The 19,781-nt window shown below is 38.9% G+C and overlaps 1 long non-coding RNA gene across 2 annotated transcripts in view; it reads left to right on the plus strand.

Annotated features, from left to right (window-relative positions):
• LOC139041160 (uncharacterized) overlaps positions 1 to 19,764 on the plus strand; it is a 116,904-nt gene extending 97,140 nt beyond the window's left edge. For both annotated transcript variants that reach the window (XR_011495957.1, XR_011495956.1), the window contains one exon: positions 17,885 to 19,764. This is a non-coding gene — a long non-coding RNA (uncharacterized lncRNA). The remainder of the gene's footprint in view (positions 1 to 17,884) is intronic.
• The last annotated feature ends 17 nt before the right edge of the window (positions 19,765 to 19,781 follow it).

Below are 19,781 nucleotides of genomic sequence, written 5' to 3' on the forward strand. Positions count from 1 at the left end.
AAAGTGGCTCAATAAACCAATTTTTCTTCCTCTTCCACTATCGTCTCCTTTCAAAATTACATGCACTGTTGAAGGCCCAACACAATGTCCAATTTCCATGAAGAAAGGAGAAAGTAGTAACATTTTGTTGATACTAGATCATGTGCTAGGAGCATGGCAGAACCCTGAAGTAAGTGATGTACCCACAGACGTGCTTTTATGGCAACTCTGGGGACAAAATGCTACATGTCTTACCCAAGTTAGTAAATAATAGAGGAGAAATTCAAGTCTAGATATCTGAAGTTCGTGTTTTCTTCTAACAACATCATAACCCAACTGAACCTGATTAATTCTAATTATTCTCAAAACGTTTCTTTATTTAAACCTGCTTTGTATCAAAGCCAATAATTTTCAAATAATAGTACTCATCATGGGGCAGTGACTGTGCCTGATAAGATCTATTTCTACTACTTATTTCACAATGTCCTGTGTGTGCTAAGTTCACAATGAACACCCATTTTGGGAATAAATCCTTAAGGAGAGAATTGTATTACCAAGGTACCTTTAGAAATCCTTTCTGTTGGTGATCAGCATTTTCATAGAGAATAGATTCCCTCTTGGATCCAAAGGTGGTCTCAACTTCTCTCCCTCCTAGACAAAATTGGGTAAGCTCAACCCATGGTGACTTTGTGACAACACCCAGAGCAACAGCAGTGCATTCTTGACCCTCTTTCTCGATAAACTCCTCTTGTATAAATATTACACCTTCCCCTGCTCCAGTGCAAAATTACTTTCTTGAACTTATGTTAACTTTCTGGAGGTACATTTCAAAACTACGTACTCCTTCTATGTCATCTTCCTCCTTTCCCTTTTTAATTCCTGTACTCCAATTCCCTCTCTTCTAACTCTCAACACACACCCAGCTCATCTGATAAAGCCTATGTCCTAAGGGGAGGATGAAAATCTATTAAGTTGAAAACTTAATCTCATATACAAATAAAAGTCTTCAAAAATATTTTTAAATTTACCTCAATTTTTGCTAAAACTGATATATGAAGAAATCTGCTTTTGTTCCAAGTGTTAAGATAAATCTGTTTTAATATATGGGAGATGATCTATGCTGGCTTTGAAATGAACCCGTTAGATTAGACCTTAGATAGTACTTATTGATAACTTCAGGTTTTAAGCATTATTTCAAAAGAAGACACATGACTCGTCATCTATTATTGTAATCTTAGTGGAATAAGAATTCTAAAGGACTGGCGTTATTAACGTATTACTTGTGTAAGTTACCATGACTCATTTTTAAAATCAAAAAACTTTTATAATATATTTTACATCCTGACTGTGAAAATCTAATTAAGTAGACCATGCTTCCCTTTTAAGTAATCTATTTAAATCCATTTTAATATTGTGGAACTTTGTCCTTTCACTCTCTTTTTAAAAAGAGGGGGTTTGAAATTAGAAAGATTAGACATATAACCATCTCTATGTACTTCAAAGTAAAAAGTCCCTTTGCTACTAAAGGAGTTGCTGAAAGTTATTCTCTGGATCCAAATGAGCTCTGTGACAGGTAATGAAATCAATTTGAGTAGTCAGATGAGGAAATTAAGTATTTCATGGATACTAAGACGAACATCTAAAATTACTCTAAACTGAGAAAACTTTACAAGGAAATGTCATTTTAAAAACATCATTTCTCTTAAGGCTTAAATGTCTTCACTGCAAGCATAGAAATATATGAAGTAAAAAGAATGTCCTTAAAATCCTTTTTTATTTTAAAGTATTTAGGTACTACGGTCCATTTTACCACATAAGCTTAACAAAAGGACACCTGCGTAAGTGAAAGAAGATCAATGCATACGGCTGATTGAAAACATATTCACGTACTAAATACATTATCTGCTTGAACTCTCTTTATTCATGGTGTTATTAAAAAGATAAATATATTTAAATGATTGAAAATTTTTAATCACCAGGCTAATATTTTTGAATTGTCAGTTTCAATAAGAACTTATAAATTAAACCAGAATTTCTTCCTCTTCTCTACATCTCTCCTTTGCCCACAAAAATTGACATTTTAAAAATATTATGGGGGTCTGGCCCAGTAGCACAGCAGTTAAGTTCACACATCCCACTTCAGCAGCCTGGGGTTCGCCGGTTCAGATCCCGTGTGCGACCCACACACTGCTTACCAAGCCACGCTGTGGCAGGCATCCCACATATAAAGTAGAGGAAGACAGGCGGGGATGTTAGCTCAGGGCTAATCTTCCTCAAAAAAAAAAAAAAAAAAGCTAAAAATATTATGGAAAGAATTCAGATAGTTCTAGAAAATATACTTTGTGATTACTTTCAGGAACTAACAATTAAATAATGTGAGAAAATGGACATGTTTATAAAAATTTTTGATTTCTGTTTACAAAAGAAGGAAAAATGAAGAGTCTTTTAAGGTCATGCTGGAAATGTGTCACAGTGTAGAGAAAGATATCCTTTTCATACTTGATTCTTTAGAAATCTTCCAATAGGCTGCTTGTCTCCAGTGTGCCAGATAACCTTCCCAGAGAAAACTGCCTGCCTATTCAAAATCCAACAGGCTTTTCTGTCATTAGACAAACTGAATCCCAAACGAAAATAACATGCAACTAAGAAAATTAAAAAATGGTCCTGGTGGCACAGCGGTTAAGTTCGCACATTCTGCTTTGGTGGCCTGGGGTTCACCAGTTCAGATCCCTGGTGCAGACATGGCACAGCTTGGCAAGCCATGCTGTGGTAGGCGTCCCACGTGTAAAGTAGAAGAAGATGGGCACAGGTGTTAGCTCAGCGCCAGTCTTCCTCAGCAAAAAAGTTAGGCTTGGCAGCAGATGTTAGCTCAGGGCTAATCTTCCTCAAAAACATAAAAATTAAAAAGAAAACTTCAATTCTGAAAAAATACCTTTGAATTCATAACTTTTAAAGATATTTACAATTTTCCATATCTTGGATTTTTTTGGTTCTTGAGACCTGTTGATCTTACATGAGCCATAATACACATTGGAATAAATACAGGCCTCTGAAAGACACAAACAAAAGCAAAAAACCTTGGAGATAGATACATATAGATATAATTTATTGTTTTTTTATATATCATCATTTCTTCTTCTAAAACAGATAAAGTAGTGGTTAGGAGCAAGGACTCTCTGTCAGGTGAAACTTATTCCAGATCTCAGCTCCTCCATTTACCTAAACTTATGATCTTGGGAAAGTTATTTAATTTTTTTAAGCCTCTGTTTCTTTGCCACTTAAAATGGAGATAATAAAACATAGTTGACAGTCAGTTGTCTGAGACTGAGAGACGAGATATACAAACGGACTGTGACCAGACTGTATTTGATAAAAGGACTCTGACCAACAACCTCTATAGAGACCAGCCCAGGATGATCAGGACTTTGTCCATAATTGCCAGTTTTCCTATTTTTTGCCCCTATTTTCAACTCAGGATCAACCATAGAAAGCCAAATATGCTCCCAAACCAATGACATCTTCTAGTTAGTGGGCCTCCAGCTCTCCCATTCTGATGGCCTCCAATCAGAGCAGACCGGAAACCTTCCTTTTTCTCCATCCTAATGCTTTCCCATTCCTCTGCCTACCTTTGAGTCTCTCCTAATACAAGTGGCAGTGGCTTGCTAAGTAGCAAGCTCTGTGGAACTCGCCTCTGTTTGTTCTCACCTGGGCGGTCTTCATTTAGTTCCACAAGATTCAGTGAGAGAATAACCGTGAAGATACCAGTCCTACACCTTTGGGATATGATTGCTCAGTAAATGGACAGAAATGCCTGTGGCCTGGCTGGGTCTATATTCACCTTAATTCTGCCGAAAGTGATGTTTCCAACATGTTTAACATTTTATATTGTGTTTCAAACATTTTGGCATGCAGATATTCTTGCTCTCTGCCAGTGTGCATGCACACTGACTATCTGGAACTAGTAAAACAATTATTTTGATTAAAAAAAATACATTCTTGAGAGTAGTGAGTCTCCTGTCATAAAAATCAGGCAAATGATGGCAAACGACCTCTCTAAGATACTGATGAATAGGATGGGAGGTTGAGCTAAAACAGGCACATCAGGATGACCCAGTGAGCATTTAAAGAATACAGGCCATTTGGCCTCAAATATAATCTAATGAATCTGAATACATAGTGGCTAGGATCCAGGATTAGGATCATTAAAAGTCTTTCCAGGTGATTTCAACGAGACTAGTCTGTAAACAACATTGGCAGACACCTAAATTAGACGATTTTTCCATTTTGTCAAATTTGAAATATTAAAAAAATCATCCCCGGGGCTGGCCCCGTGGCCGAGTGGTTGAGTTCATACACTCCGCTGCAGACGGCCCAGTGTTTCGTTGGTTCGAATCCTGGGTGCGGACATGGCACTGCTCATCAAACCACGCTGAGGCAGCGTCCCACATGCCACAGCTAGAAGGACCCACAACGAGGAATATACAACTATGTACCGGGAGGCTTTGGGGAGAAAAAGGAAAAAAATAAAATCTTTAAAAAAAACTCCTCATATTACTGTGTTAAAAACAAAAAAAAAACCTAGAAAATAAGGTAAATTTCAGTTATGTCACTTAATTAGAGAATTCTGTGTTATTAAGATTAACATCAAAATATAGTTTTCCATTCCAATCTTACATCCTCTAGACAGGAGAGGCGATTTGCATTCCAGACGTCAGGGAAAACAAGACTTTTAGTATGAGCTCAGGCTGCAGTTATGTTTTCATTCACACATACAACAAAAATTACGGAGAACCTAGTGAGAACCAGGCACCATCCTCTTGAATTCCCTCACACGCTGGAGTCATTGCTCTGTGAACTCTGCCTCTCACTCCTCAAATCTCCTAAACTCTTCTCTTTCCCTGGCACTCAGCCTAGGAGAGAGTAGATTATTTCAAAAAACTCTTATGACTCAAAAGCTCTATTTTCTATGATGATGAAAAATACGAGTGAGGAGGACAATCTACACTCAGGCAGGAACTCTGCCTGTCTGGGGCTCTCTGGGCTTGTCACTGGGTCATTGCACAACAGACAGGAAATGGATAGATTAGATGCTTTCAGCTCTGACTCATTGTGGTGTCCACCTTTCTTTAATGTAGCTGTGAAAATGATTTGCACATACTTTACTGTTAGGATATCTGTGAGGGAAATTCAGAATCTGTGTGCCAAACACATAGAGATGCTAAATGGGGTGGAAAGCATTGCCAATGCCTTGGTACAGCTTCTGAGAGAGAGAGAGAAAGTGATGATGTGGCTTACGTACAATAACAGATGCCCCTATGAAAATATTGTAAGCAATTTCTCATTTAGCCATCTGTGCCCCAACTTGCTTAGGAGGAAATTGGCATTTACAAAAGGATTTACTCCATTTACTAAGGACTGGCCTCAAGGTGCTTGCATTTATGCTGCCATATATGCCTCAGGATTCTAGTTGTTTATTCACTCAGCTGCCATGGTCAAATCACTTCGTTTGAGATAGGTTGCTTCGATAAGATCAGATAGAGGTTCTATGTTTCCCCAACTCTCTCCATCAATGTAATAAGACTCTCTTGGTAATTGCATGTAGCCTCAGCTTACATACCAACTCCAAATGATGCAGAGTAGCAGCCTGGACCACAGTGTTGAGAAAGATTGTGAGACTAAGTCTTGACTCAGAAGAAAAGAGCTCCATACAAGGTGAATGTCTTCTGTGGGCCTGGGGTCAGCATGATGACATCTTCTTACAATTATCTGTTTGCATGTCTATCACCCCACAAGTATAAACTTCTGTAACACAGAAATAATACTTTATTCATCTCTGGATCATCATTTACAAACACAGTGCTTGGCCTCGAGTAGTTAGTTGATTCGTGGTGAACGACTGTTCTTTGCTCCTAGTGGACAGCATCAGAGAGTGGCAAGAACTGCAAGTGGTCATCAGAGTGTATTTCTGTTCCTTCCGAAGGCAAAGTCTATGGTGATGATTGAAATACCACCCCTAGTCACTGCCACGGCCAGCTCCATCCAAAAGGCCACCTCCGCTACTGAATGGAAACTAACAGCTATTTTAATTCCTTGATCAACTCCCCAGTTTTCTAAATGAACTGTTACAAATTCCTACCAAGAATTAATGAACCTATGCTTCCAGTCTTTTGGCTTCCCTTGGAATAATAAATTATAGAAAATTAAAAAATAACCCTATTACTTGATTTTTAAAAACCTCTTTCAAGCCTCAAATGGGTCACATAGTTTTGCAATTTAATTAGTCATTTAAATACTATACAGCATTAATAAATTAATAAAAATGAATTAGTAGTTTAAATAATAGGCATGTATTTTTATATTTTATATGTCTATATTCACACATTTATATATATGAATTAGAGAACCTTGGTAAACAGCCATTTATTTACATTTTATTTATCATAAAATGTTAGTAAATTTAGACTATAACTTTCCCTTATAGAAACTGTTTCTTGGATTTTTCTCCTGTCCACACCTGCGTACATTTTTATTATTTTTTTTCAGTTTGTGCTATTAAGAAAAAAAATAAAATAAAACCCAAGTCAGTCATTTTTGGCTTTTCAACAAACTCTAGGAGAGGGAATTAAAATGACTAAAATAAAGATGTGCAAGTCTTTGAAATTCGTTAAAGTAACTCTATTCACCATGGGAGTGAGTCCTTACATCTTGGTATTAGTTAATGAGATTGAACTGATCAACTAAAAGCCAGGAAAGCACTGACGCCTGGCCGGCTTCACTCACCCCCAAATTGCTTTCTTCTCTACTAGCATTTACTCCTTCAGTAAGCATTTATTGAGTGCCTGTTTTATATACAGAGCACTTCGCTGGATTTAAATAATTCTATGCCATGGTCTGTGAGCTCAAGAGACTTCCAATCCATTTGAGGGAAGAGGACATATGAAGAAAAATGAAGATAATACAAAAAAAATTAAAGAGGAGTTGCCATCTAACAACTGGCTTGATCTATAAATCTTGGGGTCTTCCTTTACACTGTGCTCTCCTTTTTCTCTCCTCACACCTCATTCAATAAATCACCCAGTCTTGTCAACTCTGCCATCTATATATTTCAAAAAATCTCCCACATCTTCTCATGTCAGTTTCCATTGCCCTGTCCTTATGCTATTTACACTGAACGGTTTTGAGGACAATAACATTGCCTTTTTTATATAATTCTCACGGAAGCTGATGCTATACATAGTGCACAATAGGTATTCAGGAATATCTTTTAAAAAACAGTTGACACAAGACAGAGGAAAGGCTTGAAAATGAGGCTAAGGAACTGCAGGGCGTATTTATTTTGTGCCTAGTGTTTCCCAAGAGCTGGGCACACATTAACTTAATTCACTTCCTTGGTCCCTTTGAAGGGATAGTCAATTCTGTCAAAAAAGAAGCTGACTTGCATAGACATGCAGTAGCTTTCAAATCACAAAACTGCGAAGTAACGGAGCAGGAATACAAACTCATGTCTCTACAAATTACTCTCCCATTAAACATTGCCTAAGGTGTTTGGTTTTATTTTTTCTGAGAATATTTTCCCTGAGCTAACATCAGTGCCAATGATCTCTCTTTTGTTTTATATGTGGGTCGCCACCACAGCATGGCTGCTGACAAGTGGTATAGGTCCGCACCCGGGAACTGAACCTGGACCACTGAAGCAGAACATGCTGAACTTAACCACTATGCCACAGGGGCTGGCCCTAAGATGTTTCATTCTTATCCTAAAGGAGATGGGGAGCCAGTAAATATTTTTGAGCCAGAAAAAAAAATGATAACAGTTGTATTTTAGAAAATTTAATCTCACAGCCGTGTGCATGATTTTGAACAGAGATCTTGAATTCAGGAAGCTACAAGACTAATGCAGTGACCAAGGAAATTGTAAATAGTGTCCAGGTTAGGATAGAGCCAGTGGAAATTAAAGGAAGGAATAACTTTTGCCATAAATTATATATATTGCAGCTCATGGTATATTTATGAGAAATGCTGGTTCTTTTTCCACTGCAGAGAAAGAAAATATTTTTTAAAGAAAAGAATTACCTTCTGGAAAACATCAGTCAAATACAAACCCTCAAAGGTTTTTCAAAAAAATTCATGGTGCTATTTTCCTAGTTTAGGAAATGTGCTGCATTTCCAAGCCAATTTCTGACAGTGCTGTAGCTCTCCTTCTATGTCCTAGAGTAATTCATCAAAGTAACTGTAGGCAAAAGAACTTAAAGATTTGGTGTTTCCAGTTTCATTAGCTCACAACAAGCCCCACAGAAAGCTATAAGGAAAGGCAAGCCAAAAAATTGAAAGATACGGCTCCCTGATAAGATATTTCAGGCTGACCCGGTGGTGCAGCGGTTGAGTTTGCAAGTTCTGCTTCAGTGGCCCGGGGTTCACTGGTTCAGGTCCTGGGTGTAGACCTATGCACCACTTGTCAAGCCATGCTGTGGTAGACGTCCCACATATAAAGTAGAGGAAGATGGGCATGGATGTTAGCTCAGGGCCAGTCTTCCTCAGCAAAAAGAAAAAGAGGAAGATTGGTGGCAGATGTTAGCTCAGGGCTAATCTTCCTCCAAAAAAAAACAGATGTTCTTTAGGTATCCTTGAAGAATTACTGAGTAGGACACAGTTAGGAAGTAGTTGTTGAAAGGCTTAAAAAACATGTCAAATAAAAGGTTCATAAAAGCTGACCTGATTCATTGTCTCACACACCTTACAAGTTCTTTGTAAAGCAGACATCTTCTCTTGAGTTCAAGCACCTTTTAAAAGTGAGAGTGCTCATTGCTAGGCTGTAGATGGTCTTAATAAGAATGAGAGACAAAAAGCTAAGAATGAGGTGATGCAATCCGAAAGCTGTAATAATAAAATAGAAACCAGAAATTCCAGGAAGAAGAGATATAGCCATCAGTATAATCAAAGCACCTATGAAAAGAATAGAATATCCGGGGCTGGCCCCATGGCCGAGTGGTTAAGTTCGTGCGCTCCGCTGCAGGCAGCCCAGTGTTTCATTGGTTTGAATCCTGGGCGCAGATGTGGCACTGCTCATCAAACCATGCTGAGGCAGCGTCCCACATGCCACAACTAGAAGGACCCACAATGAAGAATATACAACTGGGAGGCTTTAGGGAGAAAAAGGAAAAAAATAAAATCTTTAAAAAAAAAAAAAGAATAGAAGATCCCTTTTGTAATGTTGCATGGCCAGAACAGGGTAAATGCGATAATTTACCATTTTGGGTATTCAAGAATCATTAAAATTAAATGATGACATTTTTTACCTACTTTACATTATTTGAAACTTTTTAATATAAAAGCATAACTCTGAAAGTGTACTAAAAGCCATTGAAATGTATATTTTAAGTGCATGAACTTTATGGTATATAACAAATATCAGTAAAGCTTTACAAAAACAACAAACTGAACTGAAACAGACTAAAAAAAATTATATGAAAGAAATATGACTACAGCCAAAGGAAAACAACTTTCAGTTTGTAAGAAAACTTGGTTGTACAATAAGGGAAATTTTCATGTGAGAATTAGTTTCATGAAAAGTAAAAGAGATACATATTTATAGCTAAGGAGAGACAAATTGTGTGTACTGAAATATTCATTTCAGGTCACCCCTAATGGCAGAAAATAGGAACAACCTAAATGTCTAAAACAGAAATGTGAAGTAAGGATATTATTGTATATACACCAAATGACTTCCCAGAGTCAGTCCTCAAGACTATCTTCACTTCTGACACCAACTGTAAATTGAAGGGTTCCCAAAACTACCCTTGGGAATAATTCACTAGATGGTCTCACAGAACTCACTGAAAGTGGTTATACTCACAGTTAACAGTTTATTATAGGGAAAGGATACAGATCAAAATCAGGCAGAGGAAGAGATGCATAGAGCAGGATCTGTGAAGGTTACACACAGGAATCTTTTGTTGTTTTTAGGATGTGTTAACCTCCTGGCATTGATCTGTGATAATACACGTGGAATATTGCCACCCAGCAAAGCTCTCTGAGCACATTGTCCAGAGTTTTTATTGAGGCTTCATCGTGTAAGTGTCATTGATTGACTGATGTGCCCAAGTGCTTGATCTCAGCCTCCAGGTCAATTGATTCTGCATGACCCAAAACCCCCACCCTAAATCACATGGTTGGTCTTTCTCACATGGCCAGTACCCACCCTATGATCATCGGATGTGGCCAGTCCCACTCTAAGATCCAGTGTGATCAGCCCCCACACTCAACAAGACACTTCTGGTAGGTGTGACAAAGATTACCTCCTAGAAGCTGAGGGCAAAAGTCAGACTAACCTCTCTTTGCTGAGGCCAGATTCTTTACTACACAATGATAAATTAAGTGTGTAGGTGGGGAAAAGTAAAATATGAAATGATTCTAAGTGTTTGAGAAGGTCCAGAAGAAAAAGGAAAACAAGAAAGATGATTTATTTGTAATAGAGTTGAGAAGGTTTTCTTCTTTCTTCATTATTTTAATTTGTATTTTTGTTATGCTGCTCTTACAGTAAATATTTTAAGTGCTTTGAGTGTTTCAAAATAAAAGTAAACAACCTAAAATAATAAAAGTATTTTGTATAGGTGTTCACCTTTACCTATTATTGGTTAAAATATCAGTTTTCGCTGCTCCAATGTGAGCTCATTGAGAACAGGGGCAAAGTCTAATTCATCTCAGTATCCCTAATAACAGTGTGCCCCCAAAATAAAAGTTACTCACCAGCATTTTGTTAGATAAAGACGTGGTTAAGAGCATGAACTCTGGATCCAGACTGCCTGAAGTTGCTTCAGCTCTGCCGGTTACAAACTATGGAAACTTGGGCAAGTTTCTGAATCTCTCGATGCTTTGGGTTTCTCATCTATGAAATCAGTATAAAGAAATGCCCACCTCACAGGGTTGTTGTAAAAAATGAAATGTCCTGGTACATGTGAAGTACACAGAGCACAGTGAGTGTCCAATAAAGGTTGCTCCAAGTAGCGGAGGAATGAAAGCTCTTCAACCCTATGAAAATCTCCTTCTCACAAATACTCCACTTGCCCTTCCAGATTTCCTGAAATTCCTTACTATTCTTTCATGTTATACAATATTTATGTCGAATGGTCCTCACTTTGTGTTTCCAAGTCTTAGGGGAGTGTTGTATCACATGAGAAAATTTTAACGGCAGGAAAAGAGGTACAAACTTTTCAACTGGGAGCCTTTAAGTGGACTGTCAGAGAGAAGAGGTTGGGTTCCAGAGGGCACAGGCAAAAAGGCTAGGAGGAGAGTCCACCAAATAGATTTGGGAATTAGGCAACAAAAAGAAGGGAGTCAAAATAAAAATGGTCTGTTTCACCAAATGGCTGGGAATCAGCCCCTGGAATTAATTTTCACACTAAAAAAATATTGGTGAGGCCTTAATTCTTACCTGGTCTATAACAAGCTGAGTCTAACACCTTCATTTTAGATTTGCCACACAAATTCACATGGATTATTCCTCTGATGTGCTTTGGAATGTTGGAATTGTTGACATAAAGACCCCTTACTCATGAAAATCCAAAATAATTTGATGTGCAACTTAATTCAACTCAGTGGACATCTGTTGAGTGCCTCCTGATGGCAAAGCAGTGAACTTAGTCTTCTGGCAGATGTATAGGGAGATAAGTCATGGGTGCTGCCCTGACTCTTACTTTAAATATACTGTTGTAGTTTATTCAAAGCTGTAGAATTTTAGGTTGATAAATGTCCATCGTTATTCCAAAAACTTAGCAAAACTTTGATGTTCTTTATAGACCAGGGGATGTGTCAGAAGACATCCCCTGGCACAGTTGAGGTGTGGACATAAAACATGAAGAGTTAGAAGGAGAAAGTATCAAAATAAATATCCTCTTACTCTGTCCCAAACATAGAATATTATCTGCATTTTCTAACTCCTTGTTAACTTGTCATGATGTTTCTTAAAGAGATAGAAATATGTATAAATCATGCTAAAAAGGCACAAACAATATTCCTATAACAAAGAAACAATTATTCTGGGTCAAATGCACTGATATAGTTTCCCTCATGCCAGTTTATTAATTGGTTCATTATTTTGTATTAAAGTAGAGGTTTTGGCTCAAATACTGACCTTAAACAAATGGCTAAATCAATTCCATGTGTGTATAATCAAGCAGTGTTGAGCATTTAATACATGCAAAACAATTGATTAGATCTTTATTGAATACAGCACCAGACACTATGCTAGGAGCTACAAATCAAGACATGATTAAGATATAGTCAGGCCTTCAAGGCACAAATAGATTAGTAATGGAAGTGGTCATGCGACAAATATAGTTTGTTAACAAAAGTCTGCCATAGATAGAGTGAGGGTAGGAGGATACATTTATCGGTTCTGGGCCTGTGCACCTCTGCAACCAAATCTCTTTTACTCTGTTCCATGCTCTCTGCATACCACTCATAGGAAAGAATCAGAGTAACATTAACGAGGCATGCCCTCACTACTCAGTGCCTTTGCACATACTGCTCCTCTTCTTGGACGACCTCTCTTTTTCCTTATAGTTTTTTCACCTAACTTAACCCCCAGTCATTTGTCAAATGGTTTTTGTCTCATTTCTTAGGGAAGCCCTCTCTGATAACCCCAGACTGCTCCAGCTGCTCCTCTGATGTACCTCTATTGTCTTTTGTGCTTTCCTCTACCCAGGCAACATCCGACTTCCTTGTAATTGTCGATATATGTTTCTTTCTCCTAAAGTTAAAAGTAACATGAAAGGAGGTTCTGATTTTTACTTAACAGTGTGTATTCAGTTACTAGCAGGTTGCCTGGTGCATTGTAGATGATCAAAGTTTGTTTATTGAGTAAATGTACCAATGAATCGATGAAGTTAGAAATAAACCTTTGCAGAAAATTCAGGAAAGATTTCATTCAATTACTTAATAATTATTCTGTTCCCACCAATGATTAAGTCAGGTGCTGTGTTAAGTAATGGGATGCTAAAAAGACAAGCCTTAATAGACTTTATCCTTTAAAAAAGAGAAGAGTTTAAAGAGACGATGGATAAATAAATAGAGGCTGAAGTGTTGAGTTCAGGGTGCAGGGTGGTGACTGCTCTTTTAGAGGAAGACACGAGCTGATACTTCATCAGAGGATGAAGTAACTCCTCTTAGGGGTGGGATGGGATGAGAATTCTTCCTGTAGAGTTTTCCTCCGATCTGGGTCCTGACTGTCAAGACAGTGACGGTGGAGCCATTCAATCAGATACATACAGAATGTGGCAAAGGTGTGTAGCTGGGGAAGCTGATGAGTTCATATGGAGTGTCAGGTGCATGTCGGACAAGATGGAAATTCAAGACAGCACGAGGTTCTGGCAGGGCGTATTCAAGTTGGGACTCAAATCTGAAACAATTGGTCATCTTTTTTAAGAAAAAGAATGCAAAATTGGCAACAAAAAGAAATGCTTACATCCTTATTCTTAGAAAAAAGAAGTCAAGAAAATCAAAATTTTAAAAAGTTTACGAGCACCGTAATATCACAAATCCTTTCAGAAAAAAATGGTCATGTTTTATTATTTTTTGTTAACTGCCTGACATACTTCTGTAATGTTTTGTTCTTAGATTTTTTACGTCATGTTCCTTCACTGCCACTTCATAAGATCAACATTTTGTAATAACATTTTACAGAGAGAAAGAGAAAGATAGACCCCTCTTTCCTCCAACAGAGTTGATTTTTTTAATTATCGTGGGTTAGAAGAGCTACTTCCCTCCTTGCACCCCTTCTTAGTGTCATGTTTCTAACTTCCTCCGTGGTTGTTGACACAGGCAGTGCTTCTTGCTTAGGGAGCAACAGCTTTGGCATGGACCCCATTTTGCTCACTATTTCTTCAACATTTTCCCATGTCCCTACACCCTGACCCCAACCACATTCCTTGTGGGGAGCAAAGTGTTCATGAAACCTGGGTTCTAGTGCTACCCAAGCAGAGAGTGGAGAAATAACTCATTCAGTCCCTCTTGGGGACAAAAGTGGGGCCCACATGCACAAGGAGGGCCTGAGGGTAGGTTGCTGCAGGGAAGGTCATGTTGCTAATACTTAGAACCATGCACAGTCCCGGCATCACCACCAAAGCGAAGAGAGTGAGCTCAGCCTCCGACTCACAGCTGGGGCTCCTGCTTTTCCCTTTTGCTCCAGGTGGAGAACACTCATAACCTTAGAAGGAAGCCTTTGCAAGTGAGCAACTCAGCAGTTTAAGCACCTTCAGCTCCACAGTAAATGCACCTCTGGGTTCTCGAGCATAGAAAATAAAGTACTAGTTTCCTGTGGCATACACACGAACTGTGAGGCATGATTCCCTCTTGGAAGAGTTGACAATGTCATTCAGAAAATCCAACGTGTCCGCTTGCACATGAAACAGCCGGTTGTGATTTTGCTCAGGCAATAAGTCATAAACATTAGATAAATATCACAATCAATGCTGTAAGAGGAAGGAGATATCATTTCACATTTAGGTGGACCCAGACGGTTTTGTGGGGAAGATAGAACTTTAATCAAAGTCTGGATCTCCAAATAGAATTTGAATAAATTTACGTAAGGAAAAGGAATTCCGAGTATAGGAAACAATGTGAGCAAAGAAGGGAAGGTAGGAATCCAGGGTAAGATGAAATTAACTTGAAGTAACTACACATAATTTTTGGAAGTCGTAGAAACAACAACGCAAAATAGTGGCTATGTGGTCGTTGCCAATATTTATGAGGAAATGGTCTACTATCCTCCAGTCATACATGAAATAGAGGTCATTAAGTTTTCATCTTCAGGTCAAATAAAAGCAGAAAGAGAATGACTCCCTTTTCCAGATAGTAAATCCAAAAGACTGAATTTATAGAAGCAGAAGAAAGAAGTACAGAATTGAGCTCCCTTGTAGTAAATCCACCTGCACTATTCTGGCTTTGAAAAGTTATTACTATTTGTGGTGGGCAGGACTTGCAGCTTTGATCCCCGAGGACATTCTGCAAAAGAAAGACAATTTGGTACATCCCTTTTGGGGCCTGCGATGGAAATAAAGTAGAAAAATAAGTTTTCGCTCTCTTGCTGCCTAGCTAAATGGTAAAATAAAAACCAGAAACTGAACTAACTCGTTACATGCATTTTCAAGCAGTTCATAAATAGTGGGCTGAATGATATGGGTGTTTCATATTCAATACAATTGTATTAAAAGAGGAACAATAGGTAGTCAAATTTATAGTGATTATATTTTCTCAAAACATAGTTTCCCATCAGAAAACCAAAGATCTAAATAATTTTTGGGGGGAAAGGGAAGCAAGAGAAGAGTACGTGTCAAAATGAACTATGTTCTCCAATCACTCCCAAATTATATTACTCAAATTTCATCATGTATTCACAACTCCAGCATCAAGACTCATTTTTCTTTCCCCATCATCAAATGTAAGTAGTGTAGAAAAGGTGATCCATCTCAAAGTGTGATAGATCTATGTTTAGAAAATGGGATGTATGATAAAGGGAAAGAGCCTCATCTGTGTCCTATTAAAACTCCTAAAATTTCTCCCCAAGTGCTAAAACTTCAAATATGGGATTATTCCTCAACCCATATTTGATTTCACCCATCTATGTGAATCAGGCTGCCATTACTGTTTTTCTCTTCTCCTCTGCTTCCTTTATTCTAATTGCCTAGCCTCAGAGAAAAGAGGTCTGTACATGTTTCTAATATATTTTATTTAAAAATTTACTTTTCAAGTACTAATATAAATATCAGTATTTGTTAACTTTTCCAAAGGTTGCTTTCTGCCAAATGAATCCTTAAATGGCATCTCTTGGGCATAAACTTTCTTCTTATAATCATGATAGGTAACATTTATTGGGCATTTACTATGTCAAATATTGGCTGAATTTGTTGCTGTTTGTGCAGACAAGGAGATTCCGATTCATAGCCAGCCTGTGGACAGCAGAGCGGAATCCTGCCCAGTCTTCTTGCACCATCCTCTCACCCTCTGGTGCTGTATCAGACAATGCTCCACTGCTATTCACAGGGTTTTCATGGCCAATTTTTTCAGAAGTGGGTGACCAGGTCCTTCTTCCTAGTCTGTCTCGGTCTGGAAACTCTGCTGACTAAACATAGTACGCGCATTATGTTGCTTAATGATCACAACAAACAAATGAGCTAATACTATTATTGTCTTCTTTTCATAAGGAACTGAGGCACAGAGGTTTATTATTTAAAACCCAGGCAATCTGACTCCAGTGTCTATGTTCCTAACTAACACCTTATCTCCACCCGCATAGCCTAATGGTATGTACAGCGAGGGCTCTTGCTAGAAGCACAGTGAAGTGAAATTGAAATTCAGGGATAGCTATTATTTTGAAAACTCAATTCTTCATAGGGAAGCAAGAAAAAAAAGACTTAGTTTGTCATTTTAATCACAGGCATCATTCCTTTCTCCAAGGAAGACTAGGATTTACTCAGCCAATATTTCCTGAATGTCTCCGAGGTGAAAATCATACAGTGTTAGAGAATATTTAGTTCTCATGATTGCTGGAGAAAAGAGGCCCAGGAGTTTCAGAACTTTGCTAAATTTGCATGCAAAAATTTGACCTTAAGTAGATATGTGTGCTTTTCTGAGTAGAATCTTCAAGGTTGTCATCAGAGTTTCCAAGATTAATGACATTCCCAAAAGGATTAATAACGCTTGTTCTGGGGACAAGGGACCAAGGAAGACTGGTTTGGGACCAGGCCTCTTAGTTCTAGGCGAGAAGAGTTCTGTCAAGTTGCATGCCCCGAGCCAGCTCATTACTATCCGGGGTCCACATGAGGTGGGAATTTCCATCTCTATAGAGTTGTGAAGTGTGATTTTTGCCCAGAGCCCTGGTGAACAGTTGAGGATTCCAGACACAGTCCGGTCCAGCCACCTCTCTAACCCCGCTCTGAAGACTCAGCCAGCAGTACAATGCATCTCCGGGAATGATCAAGTGACCGGAAACCACTGACGTTGGCACAGTTAGCTCTGATGATATCATTGTTTTATGTTTTATTTTTCTTGTGACAGAAACTTGTTCAGTGTGTTGAGGGAGAATTAAAAATAAAATCCCTTGTTAACCTAGAAAATTCTTTCCTCAAATGTAGAAAAGAAAGAAAACAGTTTTATTATTGAATAAACATTAAATCAGACTGGGATATATATCAGAAGTAATCTGCTAATGATATTATAAAGACAGAAAGAAATCCCATCCTTTGTGTCCCACCAAGCGCATATAATCCAGCACATGCATGTTCTCAAGACTAATGATAGTTTTTCTGTTTGGAAGAAGACCGGACAGAAGTGCTTGCTACACATTCTCTCATAGTTCAGCCCAAATTCACCTGGAAATTGGGGTGGCCAGCTAGGCTAGCTAATTGTTTTTATCTGAAGAAGTAATTACACTTCTGTATCTCTGTGACAAGCAGGTGGTTAAACCTGGAGCAAGGTTTCTGGCTAAAATTCTGCAGCCAAGGAAGAGGAACTCACCTTCCCTGATGTTTACATTTCAAAGAGATGACTCCTAGGCCTTTAAGAAAGACTTTCCTGGATTGTAACACTAGCTTATATATCCTTTAAAAAGACTATCTCTCTCAAAGGGACAGAGAAAGGATTTATAAATAGTAGGTTTATCAAGGAAATGTTCTAAGGAAAGGAGTGGAAAAAAGGTCTTTTTGACTTTTGGCATCAGGGAAAATTCTAAAAAAAACTAACTTACCCTTACAATGGTAAAATAATTCGTTTGTAGGATTACTATGTTAAGGAAAACATGGGGCATTGGCTTCACATGTGATCTTTAAAATGGAATATTTTTCCTGCATCCCTTGAGATAACAGTTTTAAGAGCTAATGAGTTCAATATATGTTTCTGGTCCTGTTTCCAGAAAGAAGACTCTGGGACTGAAATTCATGCTCAGGGCATTTAATGAGGAATTCATAGGATCAGCATCGTGGAGGAGTGATAGAAGCAGGATTTGGGAAAGGGAGAATGTGAACTGTGGAGGACGCAGCTCTGTTGCTGAGAAGGCCCTGCATAGTTGGCATGCACAGCGGCAAGGAGGATGGACCTTTGTAAGGGGACGCACACTGAGGAATTGTATGTTGACTCTCCCCCCCGACTCCCCCACATCTCAGAAAAGGGCAATTTCCAGAGATGGACTCAGTCACCGACCATCTGCAGAAACCAGCGCTTCTGCTCCAGAGGAGTCGGGGAGCTGGACAACACACCATAACACCCACTGCAGTGTGTGACATTTTCTTTTTTGAAATCTAAATTCTACTGTATTTCAACACCATTCTTGTGTTTATAAATTGTATGAGTCACTGTGTGGGTGAACAATTTTAAATCGAAGAATTACTAGAGGATTCGTGGATATTCTCTGTGCATTTCAGGCAGAAATGCAGAAAAGTAGCATTGGGTGGTTTGAAAACCAGGCTGCCTCGATTCAACTCCCAAGTCTGCATCTTTTAAACTCTCTTTCCTTTCTCCCGTCCCTCCCAAGAAGTCTAGGAGGCCCAGCCGACACATTTACAAATCTCCTCTGTGGGAAGTCCCTTACTCTCAGTGCTTGAGGTGAACATTAGCAGGATTACATCCATAGCTTGGCATGGTTATTGAAGGGTTTTTGAGTAACAAAGCATTCCACGTGATGAATAGCAATATACAATTTAATTATGTAGTTTGCCAATTCTAGTTCTATCTATTGTGCAGCACCTTAATAAATGAGTCCTTTCAAAGAAGGTTACAGTATGTGTCCAGCATTACTCTATGTTGAAAAGAAAATTTTCTTACCTGTGACCTTCACTAATTTGTAGTTATACAAACAATAAAAATGTTATCTTAGACTTTCACTACTGAAAAGCCTTCAATGGCTCTCTTTAGGCTGCAAAAAAGGTCCAAGCTCTGATGCAGAGCTAATAGGCATAGATCTTAGATCCACGCAAGGAGCACCTGCCCATGTCACTGAGCGTTAGAGGACACCGTGTGGCCTCCTCTGGCTGTACCTTGTCCCCAGGAAGACGGTCTTTGTGACCAAGGTGCTCTGCCCACTTACAGTCCTTGTTTCTGCATTCCCCACCTTTCAGATCTTGCTTTAGAATGTCTTGCCCAATGGTGACCTGTTTCCAGGGCCTAGGCATGCCTGACCTGGACCAGCTCTTGACAGCAGCCAGCACCGCAGGTGTGTGCACCTGGACATACCTTTACTGTATTTAGGCTTTTTTAAAACTTAACTTACAACTTCTAAAATTTTTAATGTATGATCTGTAAATCTTCATTTGTACTTTCCTCATGCTTCACAAATACGGAAGGCAGACCTGCTTCATAAACAAACCCCTAGTTTTCTCTTCAGCCCCATCTTTTTTCGACTCTCTCTCTTCAATTGCAATGTGCACCTGAAACACACTCAACTTACTTCACTGCTGACGTCTTAAACAAATCATTCTGTTTCTTATCTTTCTATGTTTGCATTTGTCTCTGTGAGTGATTTTTCTCTCTGTAGACTGACTGGTCACGCCCCAGACTCTATTCTGCCTGTCCACTAGGCCAATTTTCATCAAAAAAGCAGTTTAAGGGAGCTGGCCCCGTGGCCGAGTGGTTAAGTTCACACGCTCCGCTGCGGGTGGCCCAGTGTTTCGTCGGTTCGAATGCTGGGCGCAGACATGGCACTGCTCATCAAACCACGCTGAGGCGGCATCCCACATGCCACAACTAGAAGGACCGCAACGAAGAATATACAACTATGTACCAGGGGGCTTTGGGGAGAAAAAGGAAAAAAATAA

The sequence above is a fragment of the Equus asinus genome, chromosome 20, assembly GCF_041296235.1.
Source record: "Equus asinus isolate D_3611 breed Donkey chromosome 20, EquAss-T2T_v2, whole genome shotgun sequence".
Lineage (NCBI taxonomy): Eukaryota > Metazoa > Chordata > Mammalia > Perissodactyla > Equidae > Equus > Equus asinus.